Here is a 15,022-nt window from a genome sequence, read left to right as displayed (position 1 = left end):
TTAGCTTATTCAAAGTTGGAATATTCTGTACCAACCAAAGTGCAAGGATTTTCCACTACAGTGTTACTGCTTCTCAGGCTCAATTGTAAGATGTTTCTCTTGATAAGATTTGTAGAGTTTGTAGCTGGGTTTTAGAACACACTTTTATGAAATATTATAAACGTAATAGAATATAGAATGTTCAGAAAAACTTAGGGTTTGGTACACTGCAATCTGCTTAACTAGGGCTTACATAGCGTTTACGTTTTAGATAGATTTGATCTATCTGCAATTAAGTCCCTGGGCTTTGCATTATTTTAGTGATTGACAAAGGCAATATTGTTTTGTTATATTTCATTAGTAATGATGAGGACCAGAAACAAAGACATTACTTTTGGTCCTACAGGTCCCAGTCATTCCAACCAGCGCGTTCCCCTTAAGTTCAGTCATTTGCAAGAGTTTTGGATTACCAGAAAGCTATTTTCTTATAGTACACAGCTAAGGGTTGGTGCGGTTTGTGACAAAACATTCCGGTTTTATTTTCGGTCGTGAGACTGGAGTCTATCCTAAGAAAATACAGGGGCGAGGACAAGTAGGACTTGGAGCAATGAAGAGAACTGATGAGCAGTCACGTTCGTTGCACATTTCAGCAGCGAAGGTTCCACTCAAAGAGCAATCAGAATCTCGGATACTTCAAGGTTGGAAATTTCAACTTTATTTCTAAACACTTATTGACGTGCTTGCCAAGTCCCGCACATTTTCAACGCAGGGGGTACATAAAATTCAAATAAACACACACAATAAATTAGAGCGACATGTGTGCTTACTAAAAACTGCAGAAATGAAAGCTTGCAAACTAGATATGTTTACTAAAAACACTGTGGAAAGGCACAATGACGAGCTTACATGCCTGCAGACTTCCTAAACAAAGCGGAGGTTTCTCAAAATTGGGCCTTACCTCCCGACAGAGAACCTCACCAAAGACGATTGCCTCAGCCTTGCCGGCTCTAACCGACTGCCATTACAGGAGGCAGAGAGAGGCAATCGAAAGCTGGTGCACGATGATTGAGACTAAAGGGACACCGTAGGAGGGGCTTAGCAGATACCCCGCCCACTTGTTATGTGATTGGTTAGAAACACGACGTAACATGTACAAACCCCGGAAGTGATTGTCCTGCTGCGAGTGAGTTTTCCTGTTTATTACGCAGGCTCGTCACAAATGTCTGAGCTACTGATATTGTTGCACGGGGAACGCCTGGGACATTTTCATATGGGTTGGGTGGGCAGAGGCATCTCCAGCTGGGAAAATATTTCTGCTGGAGACAGACATGCACATTACTTGTTTAACGATTCTTAGGTTTTAAAAGTCGAGAGCTATTACCTAAATAAACTAGGAGCATTGGCAGGTATTCCTAGACGAAGTACCAGGGCACAAGTCTTAAAAAAAGAATTGTGGGACTAACTTAGTTTGGCAGTATGCAAGTGACAACACAGCGCGCGACATCAAGGCGCATGACATCATGGTGCACAACATTACACATGGCGTCACAGGAATTTACATCATAGAAAGTGGCATCACAAGCCACGACTTTACAGGAAGTGGCATCACAAGAAGTGACATCAGATCTAAAGCCTTCACATATAGGTTTAGCAGGTCTATCATTTGTATGTTTGAGCGCATTGCGAGGATAACAGCACAGTGAGCTTTGGAAGATGATATGTGACTTCTACACCTTGCAATCCCCCAGTTTTATGTAATACATCCCGTCCATTCATTTACAAACTTATATAATTTATTGTACATGTAATATGCACATGTTGATGTAAAGAGCTTTGACACCCTGCATTGCAATGAGTAGGGCCATACTAGTGGTACTAACTTTATTTCAACGCCTCATCAGGGGAAGTAAGCTCTATATAAATGCAATTTGCTTTGTGTAAATACTGGGAAAGACCAACACGTCTGATTTTCTCACAATGCATGCATATCTCCTAAACAGGGACTGGTCGAAGTGAAAAGCTGCCTCTCTTAAGTAGTGTGAAGAGCTAACAAGGTTTGAGCCTTTGTTTACCCTCCGCTTCATTTGCATCAGGTGTGAGGCTCCTGACTGCTCCCAGCCAAGAGACTCGAACAAAAGGAGGCCTGATGACCCCTCAAATTCGGCCTTTGTTATGGGCCCAGCAGGAGTCTTAAATAAGAAAGCCCCGCCTGCACGTTGTTGCTTGTTGCAGATGGAAAGCAGACAATGTGCAGGCGCTGCTGAAAGTGTCCCGGTGTTTGGAAATTACACCGGGACACTTTCAGCACATTATTCAGTGTTGCCCAAATTCTTGGCAGGGTGGACGGTGATCATCCTGTGAAAAAGGGGAGAGGAGTTGGCCTAAGGGCTAGGGCGGTCGACCTTGAATCTGGGGAACTGGATTCGAGTCTCGGCAATGACGCTGAACATCCTGTGATTCTGGGCAAATCACTTAATCTCGCCGTGCCTAACAAAAATGAATGTGTCCTCATGTAACACAACTGGTGCTCGGTAAAGCGCTCTGATACCCGATACCTTCGGGTCCAGTTCGTGCTATATAAAACTCATAAAAAAAAAAAAGTGGTGCACCCACGTGTACCCCCGACGTGTGCCCTGCGAAGTACTAACCATACTGTCAGTTTCTTCTCGGATTAGTGAGCCACATAAGAGTCTTGGTGAGTGGCCTGAGCAATATCGGTCTGACTAGTGTGTCTGGATAGAGGTTAGACTAATTGTTGGGAAAACATTTGGGCCGCAGCAGACTGTCAGCAACTGAGACGCATTGGCAAAGCCAGTACATTTTACCTTTCGGAACTATTTGCTTTGCTGTGTCAACTTTTTTTTTTTTAGTGGTTGGGGGAAGTAACAAGAAGAGCGGGGCAGTAAGCAACCCAGAGGGTGCAGGGAAGGATCACGGAGGACGGGGGTCTGAAGTAACATGAAAGGTGGCAAAGAAGTACACAAGGGCACAAGAGAGCAATGTGGTGCTCAGGGGAACGGTAGCACATACAAGGCTTTATTTTTGAGCTTAAAAGTGCATTTATGTAATTTTCTGCTTCAGCCTTCAAAATCAATCCAATGTATGCTTGTTGTAAACCTTGACAAGAAACAAATATAGACAATTTGTTCTCAGGCTCACATGTGCAGTACCATTAAAGTTTTGAAGCGCTGAAAGTGACACTAGCATGTAGTTATCTCCTGGATCCAACAACTATCGGAAGCTATTGGTTTTATCGCATTTTGCCTCCCCTCTTCACATTTAGGATAACTTTAGTCATGTTGAGTTCTATCTAAATAATTCAGTGTTTCACACAATATGGGTCCTATTATATGATTACTGCTTGGTAATTTTGTAATGATTTCTATTCAGTTTCTCATGTGGAAGACCATGTCAGCAAGTTTCTGTCAGACGTATTAATAGGACCTCCACGCAGCACACAGAGGCTAGAGTCCATATCAGTTATCGCAGAGACACCTGCTCTAATTCCATTTGTTCAGCAGTCAATAAAACGTTAAGACATTGAGGCATACTATACAATAATACAGCAATTATGAAAATAAATATTATCAATTGCCATTTTTTTATTTATGTTTTTTATTCAAGGTACCTTGTTTGTGAAGTTAGAAAGTAGCTAAACAGGCTTCAGTTTAGTAAACCAAAAAATCTTGTTAGGCTTTGTGTGCTTGTAAAGCAAAGCTTGGGATGGAGATTTTCAGAATGAAGGGCGCTGAACATGAATGGTATCAGAAGGTTTGTCTCATTCATTGTAGAGCTTTAAGAATATTTTGATTTGATGAACCGTTGAAAAAGGAAAGAGCTTACTCTCTTTCTGCCCATCCTTGGCACACCCTCTTTAAAGTTCGTTATTCCCTTAACCCTACCCATGCTTTGCAGGTTTTCTGGAACCCTCTCTTGTCTTTTTTTTGGGCAGTTTTATTGAGACTCCAACTGCCACAGCAGGGGGAAATTGGTGGGCAAGCCACATGCTCAAGAGGCCGAGACTGCTACCAGCATACACCTGCTCTTTGCTCTTTTGGGAAGAAGAAACACGTTGCGAGCCAGGTTCCCACAAATACTGTGTATTATAGATAATCACACAGCGGCACACAGTTACTCCAGGAACTGATTAGTGCGAAACCCTGAGCTCCACCAATGTTCCCTGAAGCACGAAAAGATCGCCTTTTATTCTCACTCACAGGAATGTTATAAGGATTCAATTCAGGATGGGCATTGGTCAGGCCAGAATATCACAGGTCCAACCCACTAAGCTTGCTTGAAGGTAACTCGCCCACCCGAGATGTTTCTTGGAGTTGTGTGCAAGTTGTCATGTATATTCTCTACTACTAGGGATGCTGACCACGAAATAGGTGCACTCCTCATCAAACTGCCCCGGGTTTTATCTTTATCCATCCAGTCCTGTGCAAGTAGGCTTGAATGCATTGAGCAAGAGATGTCTTCAATCTGGATTGTAGAGTAAGTCAAACAAATGGCACAGTGATGTGGTCACCAATCAGGCAAGTGATAGAAGGCCACATATTACTGAGCAGGACAGTATTTTGATTAACAAAAGCACACAATTTCTTATTCCAATAAAAACCATGTCTAACAGCAGGCAGCCCTGTATTTGTTGGTGTGGGTGGTTGGGGAATGGAGGTGGAGATATTTAGGTATTGATTTCCAGTTACACTAAGCATGCACAGACTCCACACCAATAGCTTCTTTCCCACCATTCTTTTGGTGTGATATAGCACGAATACTGAGAATAACCCATGTGTCAACACTCTTCTGCCTGTGTTAGAGGGATTTCCGTGGGTCATTTTTACATCCCTTCTGGTTTGCTTTGCGGGATTCCATTACTCTGTGCTAACCCAATCCACCCGGTTGATTCACAGCTTCTTTTAAGCTTGTGTTCGAAATTCACTAGGTCCAGCTGTGCATGGTGGGTAGCTGCCTAGTGCAAAGATTCTGCGATCAATGTTGCTTGATCTGTTTCACACATCTTAATTAGGATGTGTTTTTGATCATCCACTAATAATTCATACTTATCTTAAGCTTTATACAACAGCTTATTCAGGCAGTATGTTATTTTTCTGATTCATGTTTTTCCTTGTAAATAAAAATCCTACTAGTTTGTTTAAATCAGGGGTCTCCAACCTTTTTGTAGTGAGAGCTACGTCTGATCAGAGAAAATCATTGTGAGGTACTGTAGTCTAAACAACTCACGTATTGTTACTAGACACCGGCAGCTTCATTGACTTTAAGACTAATGTCCCTAGAGCCAGATACTATGGTTTTAACAAAATACTTTGACTAGGGGTAATATGACAGGGATGCCATGTATGTCAGTGAGAGCGTGGTATTTGTGGATGTATGAACATGTATGTGTATGAATGGGATATAAGCGTATGGGTGACTGAGAGCCTCTCATATATATTATTGTTGCACAGGACATGCCCTTTACCATATGTGGCACTGTTACATGTATAACACAACCATACAACCATTTTTTTAAAAAATGGAAACAATTTAAAATGCAGAAAAATGTTCTGCAAAAATGTTCATAATATGAAAAAATTTTCAGCATTTTAAATCCCTCCTATTTTAAAAAATGACTATTTTTCAGTAGACATATGGCATATGGGACATATGGGAACAAGAAGCCTGCTGTTTGTAAATGGGACACTCTGAAATGGGGGAAACATTAAAATGAAGAGTTAACATAATCATTAAGGTAACTTTTCATGTTGATGGTCTCCCATTTAAAATAATTCAGAAATATCATTTTGTTCTCAGGCTCCAATATTGTGTTGTTAAGGACTTTTATTTAAAGGTTAAATACCTCAGTGCTCCAGTTCTTCACCTCTCACCGGATAGATGGAATTCTGAACAATGTAAACATTCACCCCAGTCACAAATATCTGGGTTTAATCCATCGTTTTTCATTTGCTGACCACGCCACCTCAGTTCAGACCCAGCCATATACAAATCAGTCTTGACCCTGCTCCTCAAAGGAACAGCCCTAACTGCCAGGCCAGGTTCTCACTAGACCCGAAACAAGACGTGAGTCCTGTGTTCACTGGGCCACTGGATCCAAGCTAGCCTTGGCTGATGAGTGGTGATACCCCAAAATCGGTCCAAGGATGCCTGTTTCCGGTCCAGGTAGGACCTAGTTTGGCAGTTCGGGCTGGACTGTTCCCATGAAGAGCAGGGTCAAGACAGATTTGCACATGGCTGAGTCCAAACTGGGATTGCATGGTGGGCAAAAGAACAATGGATTAAACCCAGATCTGTTGACTTGGGTGAATGTTTGCGTTGTGCGGCATTCCATCCGTCATCTGTTCTTTTTGCTTTTGCCAGCCCCAGTCTAGGTCATAAATATGACTGAGCAATACTTATTATTAGGCCTAGCTGTCTGCAGCCTGATGATAATAATGTAAAAGAAACACAGCTTCCCCTTAACTTTAGAAGGAAAATGTGACTCTGTGCTTATTTAAAAATGAACTCAAGGCTGCAATCTACTCTGAAGGTGTCTGGGAGCTACTGGTAGCTTTTGATCAATTGGTTAAAGACACCTGGGGTTAAGAGTTCATTAAGCAAAATGGTCACATTTTGGTTTCATGATCTTTCAGTGGACCCCCTGCCTACTTGTGATCCTCCACTGGCTGGTACTCAGGCGGTAGCTAGGATTGCCTCACCTGCTCATATATGGACCACCCTGTGACAGTGGAGCTTGCCTCTAATTTGATTTTCCAGGACATGTAGGGCTTAAATACCACTGGAAGTGTATGGTCAAATAGTGAGGTCACAAGAACAAGTTGGTGGAGGTTGGAAAAAACTTGCTAATGGTGTCTGTCTTTTGAACTTTTCCTGGGATGTTTGAGCATCTCTAAATAAAGGCCATATCCATCTCTGGGTCTAATGTCTTTGCATGATTATCCTATAGTACAGAGGAACGTCCCATACAGTGTGACTTTTAAACAGAGGAGGTCTTACTGTGCTGCTGCTCTGTCCCTTTATGTGGTTACTGATTCACATCAATGCCATTACCTCAATCTCTGCAGGAGGCTAATGTTCCCAGCATCATGGTTTCAAATTAAATAGACCTAAGAGATTATGACTTTATCTTGAAATTGTGTTGCAAATGTGTTCTGGTGTGTTAGGCAAATCGGGGTCCCATGTTCCCTGTGCCATAGCTTAAATAGGTCGAATTCGGTCTGGGGTTGCTTGTATTCCTTTATGAAGGAGACCTGGGCTGGCAGTTCCATATGGACTGTTCTTATTTGCGCAGGACCAATGCTGATTTGCATATGTCTGGGCCCCTAGAGAGGCAAAACTGGCAAAAAATCAGTGGACTGGAATGCAGACCCGTATAATTACTAGTGGATCAGATTAATTCAAGTATTTTTCCAAGCATCTTTTTGTTTAGTTTTAGTGCGATGCTCTAAGTATGACGGGTAGGCCCAGATGTTTGTCCTTTGCTTACTGTGCCACAGAAATCACACTATACGTGATTGATGAGGTCTTAAGTGTCCAGAACTGGGCCAGTGTTGCCTGTGTTCCCATCTTGAGGGGGATCTGGCGAAACTGTTTGACTGGACTGTTCATATTGGAGCATGACAAAGGCTGATTTGCATATGCCTGTCTAAAGTGTCATAGTAATCAAAGAAATTGACGGTGATGAATCTCCCAAGTAATTGCCAGTGACTGAGATAAATACAAGCATTCCAAACATTATATTTCTGTTTTACGTAGTGAAAGTTAGAACAAGGGCACCTGTATTTAAGTGTCAGATAAGCAACTGCAAGATTTGTGCTTCAGAGGAGAGAGCTATGTAGCTTAATATCTATAGATGAGCTTGCTAGTAGGCAAAAAGTGTTCATCTGACATCTGCCTAGCCCCAAACTCCTTCTCAGTCTATCTCCTCAACACTAGAATTCCTGTGTTTCAGTCTGGATATACAGCTGCTCTTTGGAGTCCTTCTTCTTAAAGAGTGGCTAGAGTGCCTACCCAGCCCTGGATCACTAGAGAAAGGAAAAACCTTAACACTGGTACAGACCCCACCTGCAGAAGAAGGAAAACCATCCCAGATGAGGACAACACAACTTCCAAAATTACGCCTGCCTTTTGCCTTCTGATATTAACTAATACGTAATTAAGGGGGCCTTCTGGCCAATTCAGGCATCTGAACCCCATACATTGGTATCTGGATGTCAGAGGTACAGTATTATTTATTCTTGGATATGAGATGGTGAAATGAAGAGTACAAGAAGAGACTCTTAAGGCTCTGATTTAAAGCCGCTTTGCCAGATATTTCAAGCAGGCGTCCCTCTGATTTGATTTTAGTTTGAGTTACCATCCTGTCTTTTCTGATGAGGACTGACTTGTAGAAGACCTACTGGGGAAAGACCTGTGTGGGTAGGTAACACCCCTTTTTGTTCCTCTTGAACATCAATCTCCTTCTAAGGAAGACCTCTGACTGGGAGCCTCCTTGGATGGCAATAATAGACCTTGATTACAATCCCCTGAGGAGTGGGGATGTAGTGGGTACCACGATCTTTGAAAACCATTTGTGAGAACTTTAAGCTAAAAGGAATCCCAGAGAATTGAACATATTGGTAGGAATTAAAAACGGGACAAGTGTTTGATGGTTCCAGCTGGGCATACACTTCCACCAGAACCAAAGATGCAAGAAAGCACCTTGGAGAGATCAACAGAATTGTGAACTGGAGAACCTTTGTCTTCTACTAAAATGATTTAATTGATTTCTTTGACCTATAGAAGTCCAGGATCAGACCCCTGTAACCCTATGAACTAGTCAGATGATCGAGAACTAGCATGCCCCTCCCTCTTCCAGGGGAGCAGGAGCTGCTGCTATTGTCTGCTGAACCTTCTGCCACGGATTGAGGATTGTGCCAGGAGGAATGGATGAACAGCTCTTTTTTGATGTTTTAATTCAGTAAAATTTTCAAAGCAGATATGAATTTGGGAAACGAAGGTTACAACTTGACAGGCAGTATTTAATTGGTTGGAAAATATAAAAGAGTTGAGCAGTCTTTCTTTCGGCACAAAAATATTATCGTTTTAGCTAGTAAGGCAATGAGCAAACATCGGCTTTTAAATTCTTTTCATCTCTCCACTTTCATCCTGTGAAGACACTATGCTGAAGCCATTTGTGACTGACTCCAGGGGCCAGCTGTCTGATGCCACACCTCACAGAAGAACTGCAGACGCTGCCCGACAGACAAATATGGGCCATTGGGTCATTCGGGAACACTTATTTCTCCACGGCTAAGAAAGGAGATCGAGTCTTCTGTTTTCTGCTCCAATTTTGAAGATGATTCAGAAAAGGGGGTGGTGATGAACAGAGTGTCTGAATTAAGCAGACCACTCTTACCCAGTCCAAAGATCAGGGCTTGATCCATCACCGTTTTTTAGCTCACTGCACCATCCCAGCTCAGAACCTGGCTACATGCAAATTAGTCTGACCCTGGCCCAGTGAATCATGGGAACAGGGCAGACCAAACTACCAAGCCAATTCTTATACTGGGAAGGAAACAAGCTTCCGGGGACCGGTTTCTGGCATTTCAGCCGTCTTCGGCCCGGCTTGCTTGAATCCTGATGGTGCAATGAGCAAGGGACTCACATCTGAGTATACCCTTCCACGCTTATGGTGGACAAAAACGATTCAGAAAAGGGGGTGGTGATGAACAGAGTGTCTGAATTAAGCAGACCACTCTTACCCAGTCCAAAGATCAGGGCTTGATCCATCACCGTTTTTTAGCTCACTGCACCATCCCAGCTCAGAACCTGGCTACATGCAAATTAGTCTGACCCTGGCCCAGTGAATCATGGGAACAGGGCAGACCAAACTACCAAGCCAATTCTTATACTGGGAAGGAAACAAGCTTCCGGGGACCGGTTTCTGGCATTTCAGCCATCTTCGGCCTGGCTTGCTTGAATCCTGATGGTGCAATGAGCAAGGGACTCACATCTGAGTATACCCTTCCACGCTTATGGTGGACAAAAACGATTCAGAAAAGGGGGTGGTGATGAACAGAGTGTCTGAATTAGGCAGACCACTCTTACCCAGTCCAAAGATCAGAGCTTGATCCATCACCGTTTTTTAGCTCACTGCACCATCCCAGCTCAGAACCTGGCTACATGCTCAGACATGAGTCCCTTTCTCACTGCACCATCAGGATTCAAGCAAGCCGGGCCGAACACGGCTGAAATGCCAGAAACCGGTCCCCGGTAGCTTGTCTCCTTTCTGGTGAAGAATTGGCTTGGTAGTTTAGTCTGCCCTGTTCCCATGATGCACTGGGCCAGGGACAGACTGATTTGCATATAGCCAGGCTCTGAGCTGGGATGGTGCAGTGAGATAAATAACGGTGATGGATCAAGCCCTGATCTTTGGACTGGGTAAGAGTGGTCTGCTTAATTCGGACACTCTGTTCATCACCACCCCCTTTTCTTTTTTTTTTTTTTTTGTGGAAAACCTTTATTGATCAAAGCAAAGTACACCGCTATTCAGCCGTACATCCCGGAGGCCAGGCAGCAACTTGTCGCAGGTCAGAAACAAGTACAAAAAACAAGGCACAGAAGTAGTCAGGTTTAATTTTAAAATGAATAATAATAAAATAACAATAAGTGAAAACCAAGTCAAGAAAAGAATAGTTAGACTAAAGTAAGGGAAGAACAAGGAAAGAAAGAGAAAAGAAAAGCAAGGCTGAGGGCCATAAGGATATTCTAGGCCCGGGGTCTCCAACCGGTCGATCGCGAGCTACCGGTAGCTCGCGGAGACCCTGGGAGTAGCTCGCCTAGCCCTTGCTCTGACTGGAGGAGATCTGTGGATGGGGTGGGCCGGGTGAAGAGGATGATGCGATGACGCTCCTCTCCTGGAGCTTCCGACTTCTCTCGTGATTGTCTGACGTCATTACGTACTGAAAACGCGCTGGCATCGCACTGTCTGCCATTGTGCGAGGGGTGCCAGCGCGAAGCAGTAGGAGACGTGACTTCCACCAGAAGCAGCCACTGTAGGTAGGCTCGTTTTTTTCGTGCCTCTCTTCCTCCTAATTGTGCCGTTTTTCGTGTTTCACATCTGTGCCCCTCCCGCTGACCCCTGCTCGGGCTGCTCTCCTGCCCCGCTCTCTCCCCAGTAGCCAGGGCCCCCTCCCTCTGCCCCAGCCCAGGCTGCTATTTTGGCCTCCTCCTTGCCTCCGCTCCTCTTTCCTTCCCGGGCTGCTGTTCCCTCGCCCTCCTCCCAGCGACGGAGCTAGTCTAAAACTCTGTCGTTTATTACTTGTCGGGCAAACAGTGGATAAAGAGAGTTCATCATATCCCACTGATCTCAAATAAACTTTATAATCTGATCGGGTGGTTTACACCTCAGCAGGCAGGAGGGCACGCGGCGCTGGAGCGCTCTTCTGGGACTTATTGGAGTGGTTTGTGCTGTGGAATTCAGCCTTCTGTGAGGAGACTTCTGACACTTCCCGCATAGGCTGCTCTGAGTGTCTCGGGTGTGGGTGGGTGACAGCACCAAACGTGCTGCCTGGCAACGCACTTTCAGACAGAAGCAGTTTGGTTGCCAAGTGTGTTCTTCGAAGTTTCTTGTATTTTAGGAATTGATGTAACACACATTTTATATCTTTCAACAAATATCCCTCTGCAGAGAAACATCACTGTAGTGGGTTTAAGACGGAAATATCTGGTCTATAAAATTACCACTTCTCTCTGCCTTCCTGTGCAGAACCAGGTTCGAGTCTCGGCAGAGACGCTCAACATCCTGTCATTCTGGGCAAATCACTTATCTCCCAGGCCTACCAAAGATGAATCTGTCCTTGTGTAATGCAACTGGTGCTCATGTAAAGTGCTGTTATTCTTTCGGGTCGAGTTCGCGCTATATAAAACAATAAAAAAGGCTGTGTGTACCTGGGCTAGGAGCTATTGTTGAGAGCTAAAATCGGAGCTGCAGGTATATTGGGCATTCTCAGGGAAGGATCTGTGTGGAATGGGGAGTGTTACCGTAGAATTGACCTGGGAGCAAGGAATTCTGCAGGGCCCGTGGGTGCTCTGAGCAAGAACACTCCTCTGCCTGCTGTGAAGGCTTAGCCGGGGAGTGCAGAGCATTAATTAAAGACTGTGCTTAATTACTGCCACTGCATAATAAGCATTCTCGTTCACGTGATGTTTCCTCTAATTGTGTTTTTCCCGGCGCATGCGTTTCTCTTCTATTGTTTGCTTCTTGGCTCTGTATCCATCATCATTTATGTATTTTTATCCTTTTGGATAATATAAATGGGAACATTTAGCTTTTTTCGATGTACGTCTTGCTGTCCCATCTGTCATCTCACCACACTGTAAGTAACTAGTACTATTATAGCTCATTGTACTAGTAATGCTCATATTGACCCTGAAAGGATGAATGAGTAATTTTTGTAAGTGTGCCTGGTGCCCAAGAAGGGAGTGAAGCACTAAGTTATTTATGCAGATCAGGAGGAAGTGCTTACTTCAGTGAGCCACCATTTTTCAGGCTTCTCACTAACTGTTATATTCTTGCTGTTGATGCACCATTGTGATAGCCCACATCAGGCACAATCCGGCAACTGCTGCAACCCTTGTTCTGGGCGATTTGTTTTCTTCTAGTGAGTTGCTTGGTGATGCCAGTACATCTGTATTTGTAACTACTCCCCCTTACAGATCTCAAGGCGCTGGGGCCGTTGTAGAAATTAAATGAGCTATTGCCCAGCGTCACATGGTGCTGAGCTGAGCTGCAGCTGGAGCCGGGTATCGAATCGCAAACCCTGTGCTCCGAAGTCAGCTGCCCTGGCCGCTGCACCACACCTCTCCCCTGCCAGTGTAGAGGGTGTTCCTGCAGTCCTAGCTGGGGTCCTGGGCGCAAGAGTGTTTTAAGTGTTGCTTGGGAGCCATTTGAAGATCTTCCAAAGCATCTTCAGGGTCTGTAAGCAGGATGCAGTGACGGCGTTTACTGGTGCGGTCAGTTCAGTTTGGCGTTGATAATTATTCCGAGGTTCCTGCGTGCGTGCTGGGAGTGGGTCAAAGCACGGCTGGCCACCAGTTGGAATCTCATTGTGAAGTGTTCTTGCCGAAAACAACTACTTCTGTCTTGTTGGTGTTGAGTTAGAGGCAGTTGGCTTTCCTCCTGTTACCGACTTCAGTCATGCAGGCCACAAGCTTGTTTCTTTTGTTAATGGTCTTGTCCGAGAAAAAGAGTATGGGTTGCGTGTCGTCTGTGCAGGAGAGTATGTTGATGTGTGCTTGAATTATTTTGGCCAAAGGGATCATGTTTCCATTGAAGAGGGTAGGGGGTGAGCGAGGAGCTTTGAGGCACTCCACAGATGAGTAAGATGTCAGGCATACAGCTTGTGTTCTGTGTGTTAAGAAGGAGCAGATCCAGTGGAGAGCGGGTCCTTTTAAACCAATCTCATGCAGGTGCCTGATGAAGATGGGGGGTGAGATTGTGTCAAATGCGTCACAAATCCAAAGTCATTCCTTTTGGTGCTCTAGGGAACTCTTAAGTCAGGCCTGTCTTGGGTATTTTATTCAAACCATAGTATGGGCTCTGATGAAATTAGGCTTAAAGTCAATGAAACTGGGCGTGGGGCGGTCTCTCAGAAAAATGCGCGAGTTGATTCGGGTTCAGTAGCTCACGACGATTTTCACTGGCCAGAAGTAGCTCTGACTACACAAAAGGTTGGAGACCCCTGTTCTAGGCACATATCACGGGGAGGGGCGGGGTACGCACATCTCACAAGCAACCAGTTGCATAACAAAAAGGATGGACGGGGAGTAGCAGTTCAGGATACAACACATGGAATCTGGGGAAGGGGGGAGCTACGGGGAAAGGCGGGCCTCAGGTTGCGTCATCTCAGGGGGTGCACATATATCTCCCCTATATGAGTTCCACGCTCCCCAGACCAACCCCCACATCTTGGGCCTGCCCCGGGCTAAGTAAACAGTCTTCTCACGGAGCATGCACCAATCCATGTTGGTTTCCCACAGGCCTACGGTGGGGGAAGTTGAAGCACCCCACTTCTGAGCAATGTCTCTTTTGGCTATCATATTGCCCAGGGTGACCCAACGGGTCTGAGACACGTTATAGTCATTCGGGCCCCACACATTAAGAAAGCAACGCCGGGCCTCTGCATGCAGAGTCACCCCGGTCACCTCCCTCATAACCTCATGTACACGTCCCCAATAGGAGGCAATCGCAGGGCACTCCCAAAGTATATGCATAAAGGTGGCCAGCACGCCACAACCCCGCCTGCACAACCCATCCTGGGAGAGTCCCATACGAATCAGTCATGGGCCCGTAACGTAAACCCTGTGGAGTATTTTCAGCTGAACAAGTCTTAGCCTGGCCGAGATCGCCACCTCCTTAGGGGAGGAGACCGCAGACTGCCATTCCTCATCATCCATCTCTACCCCATCATTCACCCAAAGGTCTCTCAATTTCACCAGTAGGTCGATCCGCACATTAATAAGCTTTTTATAAATCAAGGAGATGGCGCTATCCGGCATATGGCCGTCCAGCACCCTATCCTCCAATGGGGACGATTCTGGCACTTTCTCTCCCTCGGGCATGCACGAAGTGAGAGCATGGCGGAGCTGCGCATAACGGAAGTATTCAGAGCCACCTAATTGGAACTCGTCCTGCAGAGCCACAAAGGATTTAACCTCCCCCCCGAGCCATCATGTCTACAACCCTAGAAATACCAATTAGGTCCCACCTGTCGAACCCTTTGGAGTGCCACAGTTTCCCAAGCAGGTCAGAATCATATAGGGGAGTTGCCATGGTGAGCTTACCCTGCCAACCCAAAATTTTAGTCACCGCCCTCCACAAGTGTACCGCTGTCTTAGTGGGTCCAGTAAGTTTACGATCCAGAGATCTAGAATACAACGCCCTATAATAGTTCCCATCGTTCTTTTTTTTTTTTTTTTTTTTTTAAATATATTTTTATTGCAGGAATTAGTAAAAATTTTACAAAGTGGACCAGCATTATAA

General features: G+C 44.9%; 1 protein-coding gene across 1 annotated transcript in view; it reads right to left on the bottom strand.

Moving 5' to 3' along the window:
- Positions 1-1,072, bottom strand: part of THUMPD3 (THUMP domain 3 tRNA guanosine methyltransferase) — a 115,505-nt gene extending 114,433 nt beyond the window's left edge. Inside the window, exon 1 of the mRNA XM_086939227.1 lies at positions 938-1,072. The gene's annotated coding sequence lies outside the window, so the exon portion shown is untranslated. The remainder of the gene's footprint in view (positions 1-937) is intronic.
- Between the last annotated feature and the right edge of the window lie 13,950 nt (positions 1,073-15,022).

Source organism: Lissotriton vulgaris, chromosome 9 (assembly GCF_964263255.1).
Source record: "Lissotriton vulgaris chromosome 9, aLisVul1.2, whole genome shotgun sequence".
NCBI lineage: Eukaryota > Metazoa > Chordata > Amphibia > Caudata > Salamandridae > Lissotriton > Lissotriton vulgaris.
This window is presented reverse-complemented; position numbering and strand designations above follow the sequence as displayed.